The sequence below is a fragment of the Strongylocentrotus purpuratus genome, unplaced genomic scaffold (assembly GCF_000002235.5).
Source record: "Strongylocentrotus purpuratus isolate Spur 01 unplaced genomic scaffold, Spur_5.0 spur5_scaffold_7, whole genome shotgun sequence".
NCBI lineage: Eukaryota > Metazoa > Echinodermata > Echinoidea > Camarodonta > Strongylocentrotidae > Strongylocentrotus > Strongylocentrotus purpuratus.
Window position 1 is genome coordinate 10465199 of NW_022145613.1, and position 16015 is coordinate 10481213.

General features: G+C 38.0%; 1 protein-coding gene across 1 annotated transcript in view; it reads right to left on the bottom strand.

Annotated features, from left to right (window-relative positions):
- Positions 1 to 11192, bottom strand: part of LOC577113 (solute carrier organic anion transporter family member 4C1) — a 28412-nt gene extending 17220 nt beyond the window's left edge. The window contains exon 1 of the mRNA XM_777363.5: positions 11053 to 11192. The gene's annotated coding sequence lies outside the window, so the exon portion shown is untranslated. The remainder of the gene's footprint in view (positions 1 to 11052) is intronic.
- Between the last annotated feature and the right edge of the window lie 4823 nt (positions 11193 to 16015).

Here is a 16015-nt window from a genome sequence, read left to right on the forward strand (position 1 = left end):
CTTTTCCCATTAAAATCACAATACTATTTTTGTTTACGTTCGGGTGGCCTCAGTGACTATATTTGGTCGTGAATAGAACATGAATAGCCTTGTTCTTACCATATTTGGTCAGTGATGACAAAGGTCTAGTTTATAACTCAGGGAATTAGAGAGACACAAGTCAGTGCATTCGTTGGGTTAGTGATGAGTATCTCTAAAGCAGTGATGAGACTAATTCAATTTCAACAGAAGAGAAAGGCACGTGCTCAATTATGTTTTTGAGCGGTTTCACATGTGAAAATGTCCTGGAGAAGCCGTTTATATATATACAAATAAAGTTGAGTTAAACAAAGCGCTTGTCTACATACTTACAGCTGAAACGATTTATCAAAAAAAACAAAAAACATAAGCAGAACAAAAAGAGAAACAAATAAAAACAAAACAGAGAAATAAATTAAAGAATATAGAGAACGTGCTATTGAGTCAACCGAAATATTTTTTTTCGGGGGTTGGGAGACCAATATCACATTGATTTTCAATTATTAATATTAACTGTGGTTAACAAGCCGGTCCATTATAAAGATAATAGGCCGGGGGGGGGGGCAAACATATTTATCGAAAGTGTATAGGATTCACTGTCAAATTAAACTCCATGATGAAACTAGAGAGAAGACATAAAAACAAACGACTAAACAAACAAAACAAAAACAAATAAATAGCTACCTTCAACCTGCTCAGTTATTGTGGAGCTAATTGTCCCCAAAATGTCCGCCTTGCAGAAGTGTGCACATGTTGAGGCACGGGGAAATGATTTGTTTTTATATACTAGTCCAAAGGACCTGTTTCATAAAACTTGTTATCAACAACAGGCGCTATTCAGATAATACAGATAATAATAATACTACTCATACCCAGTTTTTATATGGCGCTTATTACAATCACTAAGCGCTTCCATTACGGCGCTCTAGGTTTCCAAAGAAATGAATTCCTGCCAGGTACCCATTTATTTACATCACCTGGGTTGAGTGTGGCAAATGTAGATCAATGTCTGCCTGGTGACATGAGACCCTTACTGAGAATTACTGGCACCAGTCTTATATGGTTGAACGCATCAGAATATAGATGGATTTATCAAATTGTCTTTTTCCTAAAACGCTGATACGGTTTCATGAGGAAACCATCTATCATTCAATATTTCATCCTCGAATGTGGATAGAATTACCTGTCGATGTCTTTTTGAAAACGACGTCCTTAATAACCTATGCATGATGAATTGTATCATGATATGAAATCTAATGTGGATGTGTAAAGCCTGTATTATAAGACCCGCCTACGATCTGATTTTCGAAGAAATCACGGATACATTAGCTACGGAAATTTAAACTAACATAATCCCCTAAATTGACGTTCCACATAATGGTAAGAATACTATAAAACGAGCTGTTAGTGCATTGTAAGCTTCTTTTCGGAGTAAAGACAAAATCGGCTCTTAACCGTAGACAAACGCTCGACTGGTCTGAGGTCACTTCGAGTCTGAGCAGATTTTTTTTTCTTCTTCCATTTTTAACACGTAACCGCTAGTTTTCTAATACACAAGTCTGAATTACCTTCAACGAGTCTCGCCTCAACCAAAATTCCATTATTAGGTCAAATGAAGTTTATTCCTAGTTTCGGCCCGCCTCGATTTTTGTGATATATTGTTCTAAAGAGAAGGTAAATAGCAATTTGTGGACATCGAAACAGATAACAACAATCATTAAATCAAATAATATATTTTCAATTTGTTTCGAGCCCCTGAAGTGCATGATGAAAGTAAATGGCCCGAATTCACAAAGGAGGTATGTCGACAAACCTAGGTTTTCGTGCGTCGTATGACGCGTTTCGACGGGTTTTTACAAACCAGGTTTGTAAAAAAAAACGCGTCAAAACGCGTCATATGACGTACATAAACCTAGGTTTGTCGACAAACCTCCTTCGTGAGTTCGGGCCAATGCGTTGTGGTCCAGTGGATGAGTCTCCGGATTGTGAACCACGAGGTGCGGGGTTCGAATCCCTGTCGCAGCATTTATATCTTTTGGCAAGACATTAATCTACATTTGCAACACACGACCCAGTGAGGTAAATGGGTACCCGGTAACAAGAATTTGAGTGTCTTTTCATGGTAGCTCGGCTAAAGCCGGGGTAATAATATGATTGCAGGAGCCCTCAGGGAAAATAGTATTAATATTAGTGAGGCCACCCTGGGTAAACAAGATATATTCGTATGAATTGTATTAATGCAATTAAATAAGAATAGTGTTAAATTTCATCCAATGGCCTTTTCATGTACAAAAAATATAAAATATCAAACAACATCGATCTTTCCCCTCCTCATTTTGTGAAAAATCCGGACGAGAAAAAAAAAAAAATCATTATTATTTGGCCTTAAAGTGTCAGAAATCGATAATTTAGTCTTTGCATAACCCCGCTCTCATAGTGCAAATAATATGTCTATCTAATCTAAAGAATTTGACCTTACCATAGATAGGTAAGGTCAAATTATTTTCAAAACTCCAAATAAAGGGATACAGAGCACAGTTGTCCGTATATTTGACTAATTAGATCACATTTAACAAATGTAAGACCTCAGAATTATCGGCCCGAATTCACAAAGCAAGGTTTGAGCTCAAACCTACTTTTGTTTCGCCAAACCTCCTTTTGTTCTTTACAAACCAGGTTTGTAAAAAACGCGTAAAACGCGTCATATGACGTACGAAAACCAAGGTTTGTCGACAAACCTCCTTTGTGAAAGTCAGACAGACAGATAGAAAAAAAGAAAGAAAGAAAGAAACAGCCAAACAAACAAAAAGAAAAAGAGAAAGAAAGAAAGAAAGAATGAGAAGAAAAAAAAGGTGTAGCCTGTGATCCCCTTTCTCCCTATCATGGGAAGATTATCTTTAGTTAGGGTCATGAACAGATGTGATATACATTCTGACAGAATCAAACAAAACATATTCAAGAATCTAAAGAATTGCCCCCAACGAACTTATTCAAGACTGAAAATGAATAACATGTGTCAATTTGTGCCGAACAGCTTTGGTAGGAAATAAATGGTGGCTGAGGAATGACCCGGTTGAGTAGCACGCCGTCTCTAAGTATATCTGTACTTTCCTGCATCAAATAAACCTATCATTATGATACGCAATAACTCAGGCCAGTTTCTCTCCAACTGCAGTCCCGTGCAAGGGCGGATCCAGCCGGTGGCGGGGGTGGGGGCCCAGGTTGGGGCCCAATTCCTGAGAAAATATTTAGCGGGGAATCAACCAGCCGGAGAATAAGCGGGGAGGGGAAGGGGGGGGGGGGGGGGTGGAGGGTGCGGAGCACTATTTTTTTTTATTAGCTCAACGGGGGGGGGGGGGGGTTAGGCCCCCCTCTAATTGACAGTACTGTATATACATTCTGAAAATACAAGCTGGATAATTAATCCATAAGACTTTACGAATACTGTGATTGTTAAGAAATTCACTTAACATTTTCCCTCTTGTTGCGATATTACCTATAACTTTGGTGATGCTGGGAGTTTATTTGTATAATTTTGTTTGTGTGTGTACAAAACTGATGGAGAGATATAGCTCTCGAAAACAATCACACCTTTAAAACACTTGACAACTTCCTTATCCTTAATCTTTTTTTTTTCTCTCCAAAATAAATCCTTATCAGATAATTGTTATTAGCTACCGAACTCTTTAACTCTTTTGAATGGTATGAGCAGATATGTCATGGACCTGTGGCGCTTGTTATTGATAACTAGTTTTATGAAACAGGGCCTTTGGACTATATTGGTAAATTGAAATCCAGCTCTTTTCTGATTTTCATTTATTATTAATTCACATTTGCGGAATTGTTTTCAAATCGAATCAAAATAAGAGGGTGACTCTCCTTCATATAGTAATCCGTGAAATAATCTGATTGAAATACAAGAAACACATTATTGTGAAGAAGTTTTCTGTGTCATCAGACTTAGGAAACACGGCACGGTCTTATAAAACTTATTTGCGACTGACATCGATCGCAACTATGTACATAAGAGATAGGAGACTTCAAACTTGCGATTGATTCAGATTATAAGACGAGGCCCAGATCTTCCGTTATTTAGCCAAGACTGTGAAGGTTTCTGGTTTGATATGTTTGTGGATTTTTAATACATTGGTAATCCCTGTACAGTTTTCTTTGACAAAGAGATAGGATTTAATTTGTCGACGAAACCATGGCATGACCATTTGGAGGACGAACTGTTTTATAAAGGTGTTTAAAGTGGATGCACTTATCACTCAACTTTCTTTGCTCGGCTTAAACATTCTTCAGGCTAATTCGGGAATGAATGTGTGAAGGTATATAAAGTAGATTGTTTGGGAATGGGGAGAGAAAGAGAAAAGGTGAGAAAGGGAAGTAAAATAGGAAAAGGAGAAACATGGAGGGAGAAGGGGAGAACGAAAATGCTACGTGAAACGAAAAGATATGGCCTATCCCTTCGTGCTTGCTTCTCCTTAATTCTTTGGTTTTATATTGTAGTAAGTAATAAGCAAGAATTTGCTTTTTTGCCATCTCTCCCCTACTCGATGGCCTTGTTCTGTTGCAGTTTATCCATACATCATATTATGGGGGTTAATCTCATTATAGAGTACCGAAGCTGTGACGTCATACAAATCTATTTTTAGAATTTCTCAATTTTTTCTTCATATTCCGAAAGAATAGCCAGCGCAACACTGAGTTCCCATAGGACATATATTCATTCAGATGGTCATATCTCAGCCAATACTTAACATATTCGATTGGTTTTCGACATTTGGACATTATTTTTGATGTTCTTTCGGAATATGAAGAAAAAATTGAGAAATTCTAAAAATAGATTTTTTGATGACGTCACACTTCACCACTCTACTGCGCGTGCACACGAGGCGTCATTTGCCTGACGTATAACTGCGTCATTTGCCTGACGTATAACTGCGTCAACGACTGACGCAGTCTTTGACGCACCACGTGTGAGCGATACCGTACGTACAAAAGTGAATACAAAATAAAATGGAGAGTGCAAAATTGCTTGAGTTACTGGCGTGTGCAACAATGAACCTCTCAGACTTGATTAGAGCAGGTCAGCGGCCGGGCATTACAGCCTCCCTCTTCCAATGAACTCTTCCCATGACTCAAAAAACACAAAATATTATGTTATGATGCAATGATTATTATTATTCTAAGAGGACTACAAAATTTCAATGTCGTCGCAGCTCACACGCGATTATTATATACAAAACATCACAATTCACTGTTGCCAATATAAGTATATAATTATATAGCCTTAAGCTATTTCTCACTCACCTTAGAACACTTAAGTGCGGTGCACTGACGTTAGCAAATTATTTCCAAATCGAGCTGACAAGCTGAGTGTATAAACGATAAAGTAATTCTCCATAAAAAAAGTTCAGACAATAATGGAATAAAACAAACCGTCGTAACTAGTTTTTGAAGTTGAAACCAGTCCAATATTCTTTTCTCATAACAATTCAATACTAGTGGTTTGAGAGAGAGAGAGAATGAGAGAGAGAGAGATGACTGTATAGTGACAGGCAAATGTCGTGTCTAGACGTAGGGTTTCCGTGAACTAAATGAAGAAATTTTCCCGTTCATACTTGGTATAAATCTCGACGGAGTAAGAACTGCAGCGAGATAAATAATACACATACAATATTCGATGTCCATACAATGTTTTAATGACTCCGTTGAGATATAGCATCCCGAATGGACAGCGAAATCTTGTATTAAAATCTAGAAAACCGACGTCCGGACGCATGCAGCGCTGGAAAGGATGACTCATTTCTCCTATAATAACATTATGATTATTCAGTTCTTTGGAAGGGGTTAGAATAAGTTAAATTAATGTGATTTTTGTTAACTTACTCTAAGTTTTTCCACTTTCATTTTTGGTCAGAACCCGAGAATTGTCAAGACTACAATGAATCGAAGTAGACCTCCCATTTTTGCTCCTTTCAGTTCTTAAAGATAGTTTAACCATGATTTAAACAAAAACGCCCGGAGTAGGGTAATGAAATAATGTATTTTTTTTTTTATCGGCCCCTAGGCATTTTTATGGAATGATTCGGACTCGTAAATCTGGAGCAAAATACTATCGAACATAAATCGGTTATACAAAAAATGAAAACTTGGGATGAAAAATCTGAAATCTGAAAATGCATTATTCACTTTTCATTTATGATAAATATCAGATCATATTTAATCAGTCGATTCATTGTGATGACGAGTTGAGACATAAATCGTTGCACATCGGAATATACTAACTGCAATGCGCATATTTACTTGTTATACACACCTCCTCTGTATTGTAACTACCGAATAACTGGGTTCATATGGTTATTGGTTGTCTGGTGAAACAAACATTTATCCCCAAGACCATTCTTTTATGTTCCATTTGCAGGTCAAAAAATGAAAAGGTTAAATTCCACCGGCATTTGAAAAATAACACTATAATTTAGAACTTCCCTCAAAACGAAAGGGCTTGAAAATTCTTTTTGTGGGAAAATAACGACCATTAGTTGTATAGTCTGATTTTCAGACCCTTGGTTATTAAGTTGATGTAGAAAAATACTGATGTACCCTTTACAGTTCTTTTGATGTATGTTATTACCAAAGAAAAAAAAGCCAGTCAGTCACTCAATAGTGTCTGACAGTGAGTCTAGAAATTAATCAGGTCTCCTTGCATAATTTGAATACTAGGACACTGCTAACGTTTAATTTTCACAGATAGCTCATACACGACATATTCATAATTCCTGCAAAGTTCTACAGAATTTGATGTCGGCCGCAAATGGGACATAGTATCTTTAACATCAGCGAAATTAATGACAACAATACTTCCACAGCTGCAATAGTGCATTAAAAGGTGTCATGATGAATCTAATGTATGTGCACTAGGGTCTTTAGGATTATTTATTCATTGTCTTGTGATGTATATTTTGTCAACCTTTAGACCCTTATGTCTTATGTGAACTTTTTACCTTTCAAATTCCTCGTATCACCGTTACACTTTTCCCTCTACTAAAAATATGAAAGCTGTTTGATTACTTGGATCATCGGGCAATCGCGTCGGGTCGGGTGGTCGCGTTACCCGACCTTTTGTGAGAACATGCCATGTTTTTCACGAAACATAGGCGGTGATGTTTGTGAAATAAACCTACCTCATCTACAAATGGTTTGGTCCGATTTACCCGACAAGTTTTTGAAAAACCCTGTATTTTTTAGCAAATCTACGCAAGGCCGTGTGTGTCACCTTCCGCATTCACATTTCTCATTGGTATTTTAACCTCGCGTTTCTTCATGTATTTATAAACGTTGATCTTTGCCGTTTGTTGTTCTTTGCTCTTTGTGTTTCATAATTATGTTCTTTCTTGTATTTGTGTACGTGTATAATTATATGTAAAATTTTAAAGTATAATTTAGATGTGTGTTTTTTTTTTATAGCAAATCAAAAACAGATTAATTGAAATGGAAGTTCAATTTTGTTTGATAAATTGATCATTTCAAAATCCAACCATGATGGCCGAAGAGAGCAGGAGCCTGTCAAGAAACGGCACAAATTCATTCTCTGTCAATGACAACTTGCAACAAGAAATTGGGTTTATTTCAGGCCTGCGGTTAACCTTATATTGATTTTAAACAATTTCCCACACTTTTAAATGTAATTTCGTTTCACACTCGATCGAGAAGTCAATATGCGAAGCAAGAAGAGGCCACATTAATTATAGGCCTAGCTCTTCAAACAACTATATAATGATACCCCCACAATCATCCAATCGACATCAATAGATTCTTTTGTGCGATGTCTCCAAACGCAGAACATAATACCGAATTTATACAGAGGACCCGTCTTGCATCGACTAGACCGAGGCCAGAGTGACTAGGCCTAGGCGGTTTTCAGTCTGAATGCTCCATTCCGCATGAGTCAGTCTCATTCCAGTCTATTTATCAACCTACCTTGTCTCTGAAATTGGTGAATAAAAGCTCTGAGAAGATCTAAACTTTATCTATCAGAAATAAACCAAATTTGTCACAACTATTTCATGAAAAAGAGGTCAGCAAAAACCATTCCAGCTTTATGGGCAACATTGTATGTGTCACTGTACTTCTCCGCTTCTTATGAACTTAATGTTCAACCTCTCTCAAGCTCCTTTGTGTATTTAAATGAAACGGCTAAATAAATAAAAGAACGATACATTACCAACGTATGTAAACTAGTACTTTGTTCCATACTACATGCTGTTGTTTAACTACTATCTCTTGACAATGTAGCAATAAATACTCATTAAAGTCTTGGCGAGCCATGAACACTGTGCACCATACGATCTTCCTACGAACATATTTTGGAAGAATTGGCAATAGTATTTGATGTTAGTATTCAAACACGTAAAATATTAGATGATCGAGGATCCAAAAAGTCATGTTTGATTAATAGCATTTTAATTTTAAGTCATTTAATGCTGCCTTGGAGGGGAAAAGCAAAAATCGGCTCAGAATCGTAGTGACGTCAAACCAGGAGCGCGACGGTCTACGATTTGAAGCCGATTCTACTTTATTCTGATTAGGAGTGTTGAATACATTGAATTCCGATTTTAATATTCTTATCATTATTCAAATCATAAATCAGGAATATGATGTCTGTTTAGATTTTTATATCTAATGTAACTGTAATTTTTCCCAAAAATCGGATCGCAGGAGGACGCCTGTAAAAGGTCATGGCTTTATCAAAACAAAATATTCATTCCAGTGTAGTACCCGGATTCGTACGATCATCATAATTATAATAAAATCTTCAAGACCTAATGACCTGGGATAACTTGTTATAGGCCTTCGGGCACAGTTAAATAAGTTTTTGCTATTTTGATTTGTAAATTATACGCAGCGTAAATCGTTTTAAGTTGAATATTCGGTATTTGAGGCAAATTACTCGAAAGGGCTGTTTTTTAAGGTTGCTCATCGACATACACCTGTACATGTATACAGTCATGTTTGACCGAAATATAGATTTAACGACACACGTCCTTGCATATACTGCTTCATGTAGATTAGGAGTAAACAAAAACACTAATTAATCATATTTTTCAAATTCCAATATAGGACTAGGTTCGACAGGTTAGTTTTTTGTATTTGAGGGTGGTTGAATGGTGCATTATATACTTTACAAATAATGACATTGGTTGGTGTATTAAGAGGTAATCCATATCGACTGTTTGGCGAGTTTGGTAAGGAAAACGCTGTAACTATCTGCAAAACTTACTGAGAAACACAAAGAATTCCCCATCCGTGCGTGTTTACCCTGATTATCCGAAGACAAATTCTCCAGGCAGTGAGTCATATTGGGGTCGTGTAAGATGATGATCAGAGACATCTTTGGTACGATTAAGATGTATTCTTAGCTCATATATCTCACTTACTTTTCACATTCAATATTCACTGATACTAGCTAGGGACAATATCATTAACAAAAACAAAACATGTCTCCAGTATGCTATGAAAAACACAGATTATATACAAGCAGATTAAGTGGGATAACACCAAGAAGGGGGGGGGGGGGAATACGGTCTCTGAAACTTGAGGAGGGTTCTTACATGAACCCTTTTTTCAGAATGGGGCATGCGGAAGGAATGATCCTGTATGCTCGTATGGATGCCCCTAAAGTTATTCTCATCATCATATAGAAACGCAGATGAGATGATAGCTTCATCTAGATTCTACGCGTTATCAGTGTCTGTGATATGATAAAATATTGAATCCCTAAACAAATTGCGCTTCAAAATGATCAAGAAGTGCCTCAAAATAGTAAGATCTTTGAGTAACCTGTTTTATCATACTCGTTATCCCCAATAGACTGTAGTGTTATGAAAACCGTTAGGAAAACGCAAATATTGATTTCGATTTCCAATCATGAATATATTGATAATCAAACAGGCGATCGGCTTATAAAAGTCACGGGGTTTCTGACTGACCTTAAGGTTTATAATTATCATTGCAGCATGAGCTAAATCCAGGATTTTGTTTCAGAATCTGAGACAAAGTTACCCGATCCCTTTAAAGTTTAAACAGTTTATAACACTTTGAAGAAAAAAACCAACGAAAAAAAGAAAGAGGAGTGATATTTGATTAGACATCATAAAATCAACAACAATAATGATCCTTGCACGTGCCCCCAGGGGGGGGGGGGGGGTGGGGCGTCACTCCGAACATGACTGGCTACGCACCCGAGCGTTGGAAGGGTGTCTTTTCAGCTATACGGCGTCGTCGACGTTTTCCTTATAAGGGGGTGTTTTTCAGGCACTGATCGCACACAAAAAAACCCAAAGGGTACCTTTTTGTAGGTTCACAGGTTTCGACGTTTTCTTAAAAAGAGTACCTTTTCAGGTTTCCTTACATACCCCATTAGGGCTCGTTTCAGAAAAAGTGCGATACGCCATTAGGGTCTATTTAAGATAAGGTGCGATACGCCATTAGGGTCTATTTCAGAGGTTGATGAACAAGGGTGGGTAGCACTTGTGTATGAGAGTGACCCTTCCCGCCCCCCCCCCTTACCGGGGCCCGTGCATGTTTCAAGCAAAGTCATCGTTGAAATCTTCGGATGAAATAACAGCTGTCCTCTACTTTTATCAGGACCTTACTCTTACCTTTTCGTAGGTCGACATGCATGTAAAGAAGTTCAGCTTCAAATAAATATAAATGGTGTCCTAACAAATCTTACTCCACCCTAGCCATTAGTGTTTCAGGTAACGATAATCGTATATAAGCTACTCATCATCAATAGTGATCTGTCAGTCAAGTGTCTCTCTAAGTACCTCGGTCTTGAGCTACAACGGGACCAATCATGAACGTCATCTATAACGCAGTACAACTTTCACTCCTTATGTACAATGAAATAAAAGCCAATTTCTCCAAACTTCATCTAGGCGATCAAATATTTGTGACCGACAACTACCTGTAACCCCAAAACTGAACTGTAAGTATGTATTTCATAGGAAAGATATATTTCCATACCTTTAAAGCTAGTCACTCTGCAACTGAGAAACTTTTGGGAGTGCTGCCTCGGCGTAGCAGATCTGGTTATTCCGAGTGCTCCAAAGTCGAGAGAAGTTATGCGAATACTAAACGAATGCGATCTATGTACATAGCGTAAACATCTAAAGGTTCAGAAGGTTAGTCTGCTAGCAACAGTCCCCCAACGTCGCCATAGAGATTTGTTGACTAGTATATTAATGACATATAGTGTTATGGTTCAAAGAACTTTAAATTGATAAGTCGTATGATTGACTTATCACTATGAACGTTTTTAATAAGCGGTTCGCATTCGGCGGGGGGGGGGGGGGGGGGGCTAGATGGGGAGGGGCTAGAGGGGGAGGGGCTAGAGGGGGAGGGGAGAGGGGAATAACGCACGTTACGCACGGGACGTCATTTTGCTGACGTAGGACTACGTCAGCGATAACTTATTTCTGGTACGTGCATTAAATACTTTCATAGTTGGGATTAACACAGGTCAAAAAGGTAATCAAAATAACGCTAAATTTCACACATTTGGGGTCTAAAATTATCTTCATAGCAATTTTAGGTCCTAAAAGAGCATTAGAAATGTCATAGATAAGAATAAGAGCGATAACCATGCACAAGGCATTTGCGGTCTGAAAACAGAACTCAACTATCCCTTTGAACGTTGTATTAGAAAGGTCTTTTCGTGCGACACAGGTTGACAATCAACACTAATGAGCGACATTGAGTTGACACCCTTGTATTATCTCTCAAGGAACGTGAACCCTGAAAAGAGCATTTAATCCTCTAAGTCAACTCTATTATTCTTAGATTTGTTATTCTCATAGAGGTCTTTACAATTGAAGTGAACTCCATAAAAGTTTTTCGTGTTTTCAACCAACTCAAAGTTGTGAATACAAAAGATTTCGTTCTCCTTCTTTTATACCGGTATGATATGTGAACAAAACGACGACGAGAACGGTCAAAATGGTTTAGATATTGCCAATTCCCCCCGTCCTCCCCTTCTCTCTCTATCTATATCTAGCTATTTATATATCTATGTCTTTAGCTATCTCCATCTCTCTCTCTCTCTCTCTCTCTCCATCTCTTTCTCTCTCTCTCTCTCTCTCTCTCTCTATTTGATTTCTTTATTTTTTTTAAAATCCCACTCTTTTACCAGTATTACCCCCACCCCCTTTCCTGTCACTCTTACTTGTCTCTTTCGGTAGCAGAGGTGGATTCAGGGGGGCCGGGCCCCTCCCCTGGCCCCCAAAGTAGTTTCTCTATTTCGACATTGACTCCCCTCCCTTCTCTATCCCCCCTCTCTCTCTCTCTCTCTCTCTCTCTCTCTCTCTCTCTCTCTCTCGCTCTCTCATTCTATCTAAATCAGCCTTACTTCTTCAGTTGTACGATTGCAAAAGGAAAAAAACTTTGCCTAAAATTGTGATTTATAAATTCATTATGAGTTTACCAATGTGGTTGTGTCATAGAATCATAACTGTAACGAATTTCCAATGATAATCCTATTTTAAGAATGTGTTATTAATCATGACAGAGACATCTTTTTGGTCACCAAACAAAGGTGTAAATTAACGGACCCCGCTCATTCTCGAAAAGGACCAACTCTTGAAATGTTAAGATGGTCTGACCCCGAGGATTCGTGACGAATCAGTTCCACTTCAGGTAAACCACGGAGGTAAGAGATCCTCCTTGGTCCTTGGGCAAACAGACGATTAAACAATATGTTTGATCACATCGGTAAATCGAGAAATTGTTGTGATGGGAAGGTTGATAAACACTGTTCAAAGATTATACAATGTAATGCAGTGGCGGAATCAGGGTGTGGCAAGTTATAGAGGCCGCATTTGAGGGCTTTTAGTGAACAGTTGTGTTACCCTAGACACCCCCAGCCCCCTCCTCCACCAGTTCATTGCCGGTCAGAGAATCGTTGATTCGTCACTGCAGTGTGCGGCGGAAATGGTTTGCAAGAAGAAATATGATTTGAGGGGGAGAATGATGAGGAGAAAAAATGGGGTATCTGGAATTCGTACAAGACGAGATCCACGAGACAAGATCAGCGCACAAAACTCATGCACCTTTTTTGAGACAATGACGAATATTGTAACTCGACTCTTACAAATCTTTTTTTTGGACAAATTACAGACTCCCCCTCCCCCATTTTGAGCTCCCTTGTACTAAATTCCCTATAGGACAAATCACTTATTAATTTGATGCAATGTCATAGAAGCATACCCGCCAAAATGCTAGGCCGGTGCAGGAGGGGCACCCAACCCTTCCCCTCCAACAGGGCCCCCACCCAACTACTCTGTTCCCAAGTCCCATAAAGAATATTTTACAATTAAATTTGTGTTAGCAGGCGGTACTTAGCATCAACTTTCACACAATCAACCTCTCTGGATAGGTTCTTGACATTGACTGTATTTCAAAGGGACAACATTAATTCTTTCAAGGATGTTGGCCTGCTGAGCTAGCTGAGTAGGAAATGAAAAAGGAAGACTACCAAAAGCAACGCAGCATATAGGAGTCTTCTCATTTCGGCACAAAATAATGAGGCAAAATTTCTCATCTTATACATCTTCATCCCAAGCACCTGCTCGTAAAGTTCAAAGGTTAAGTGGTCATACTTGGAAGAGCCGACTCAGACACACGATTGACCTTGGGAATGTTAATAAACCGCCTTCTTAGTATTCAGTCATGTAGTGCAGCTGAAAATTACACGACGCCCCCGTGCTTTGAACTCAGTTACCCCCGCGTTTACCAAGACCGCTCGATGACACGGACAAATATGTTAGCATTTATAAACAAGAACCCTCTGTAGAGTCTAAATGTGAAGGATTATCAAAATCCTTTTGATCCTTTAAAAAAAAAGTTTCAAGTAAAATGCTTTTGTTGTACAGAACTGTTAAACATGGAAGCTGATTTCATCTAACGTCATTTCTTCTTATTCTTATACCCCTTTTTTAAAGCATTTTATTATCCTAAGTACACTGTCGCTCATAAAGTTGGAATATTTTTGTTTTACCCCAATTTATGGAATATTTTTGTTTTACCCCAATTTATGGAATTATTTTAAAAATAATTAAAAAATAATAAATCTAGATAATAGTATACCTTCTCAGATCTAATTGAATAATAATTTGACAATGTGTGTTTTGCGTGACTGCTAAAGCATGTGCATGCTACTATGCTTATCAACTAGGGGACCTACGCCCTTAAGTCATAAATGACAGTAATGAGGATTAATGCCCCACAAAAGGGCACTAATATAGCACATCGACACGGTTTTGATCCTGGGGCCTCACAGTTACGAGGCCACTGCTTTGTCACTGAACCATGACTGTACGCAGCGGGGACTAGGGTAGGGGGCAGTTTTCATTAAAAAAAAACCTGAAGTCAAATTTTCAATAATTTATTGCATTTTACCCCGGTCCCCAACATACAAAAATCCTCTGGACGGCCATGCTTTATGGCTCAAGGCATGGGCGCAAGGGCGTAGGTCCCCTAGCTGATAAGCATAGTAGCATACACATGCTTTAGCAGTCACGCAAAACACATTGTCAAATTATTATTCAATAAATTCTGAGAATGTGTACTATTATCTAGATCTATTATTTTTAAATTATTTTTAAAATAATTCCATAAATTGGGGTTAAACAAAAATATTCCAACTTTATGAGCGACAGTGTATGTGAAGATTATAGAACGAGCACCGTTTAGGATCAAGTAACTTTAAGAACAAGTTGTCATCCAGGAAGGTCGTCAGAGTCCTCGTTTTCGCGACGTCATTCACAAATAAAGTTCATCAACCTTTTGTAGCCGTCAGGGTTTTTGCCTAGATGGCAAACATTTAATAAAAATGGAATAGAAAACAACAAGAATAATAAAGAATAAGCCGTGAATGTTATGTTGCTTAGCTTTTGGATATGCCTTGTCAAACGAAAGTTCAAAACCCGCCAGTCGGGTCGCTGCCTCGGGGATCAAGCCCAAAGAATTGAATGTCATAAGAAAACAAAATGTCATATTAACAGCAAAAGCATTACGAGCTCGCAAAGATTTTGAAAAATCAAATCAAGGGAAATTTCATTATCGTATTGTATATCCCCTAAAAAAAAATCATGTTCGGATTACTTTATAAGTCCCCACGCTGTTCTAGAATTATTATTTTTTTTGGGGGGGGGGGGGTGGGGGGGGGGCTTTGGGATCGGGTTGTTCTTGTATGCATGGCTACACATCCCTCACGAAAATTATAAAATTATAAAGGTGATGTATAATGCTATTGATATTTGGTTTGGTTTATAGCAAAATCACATCAAACAAGCAGCTCGCAGGCTGAAAATGTTCAATTTACAAACAACTTAGAAATATAGAGAGATATAAACATATAAAAAACTAAATTACATATTGTTGGTCAACTTTTGCAGAAATTATTTAGCATTGGTAAGATGAAATCGAAATTGCAAAACAAAGTTATAAGTTTAATGTAATAATACACTTTCATGTTAAAAGACCAAGAAGGTGGAAAGGAGAGAATGGAGAAGAGAAATGGAAGTTGTTTGAGCGAAAGAGTTGAGAAAGTATTTGACAATTGCTATACAAACATTTCTATTACAAAAATTGAAATTAAACATAAAAATACGTAATGGAAGAGATGAAATTCAACCATAAAAATCAAAATGACAGTCTCTATTCCGTTTCCCCCATTAATATTGCGATGAGTTGATTTTTGGACAGTGTTTACGATTGTGAGGACATCCACAACAACAACACCTACAACAACAACAAGTAACGAAACTTTCCGTCGAGAAGGGGAAGCCAGCCTAAGACTTTGTAAAATCATAAATCAACGGAGTGACGATCACTCTAAAACGCTTTTATTTTTATGTCATTCTGCATTATGAGCGGGCCTATGGGACGGTGGCGGGTGACAGTCATGAGGATCGTGTTAGAAACGCTCTAT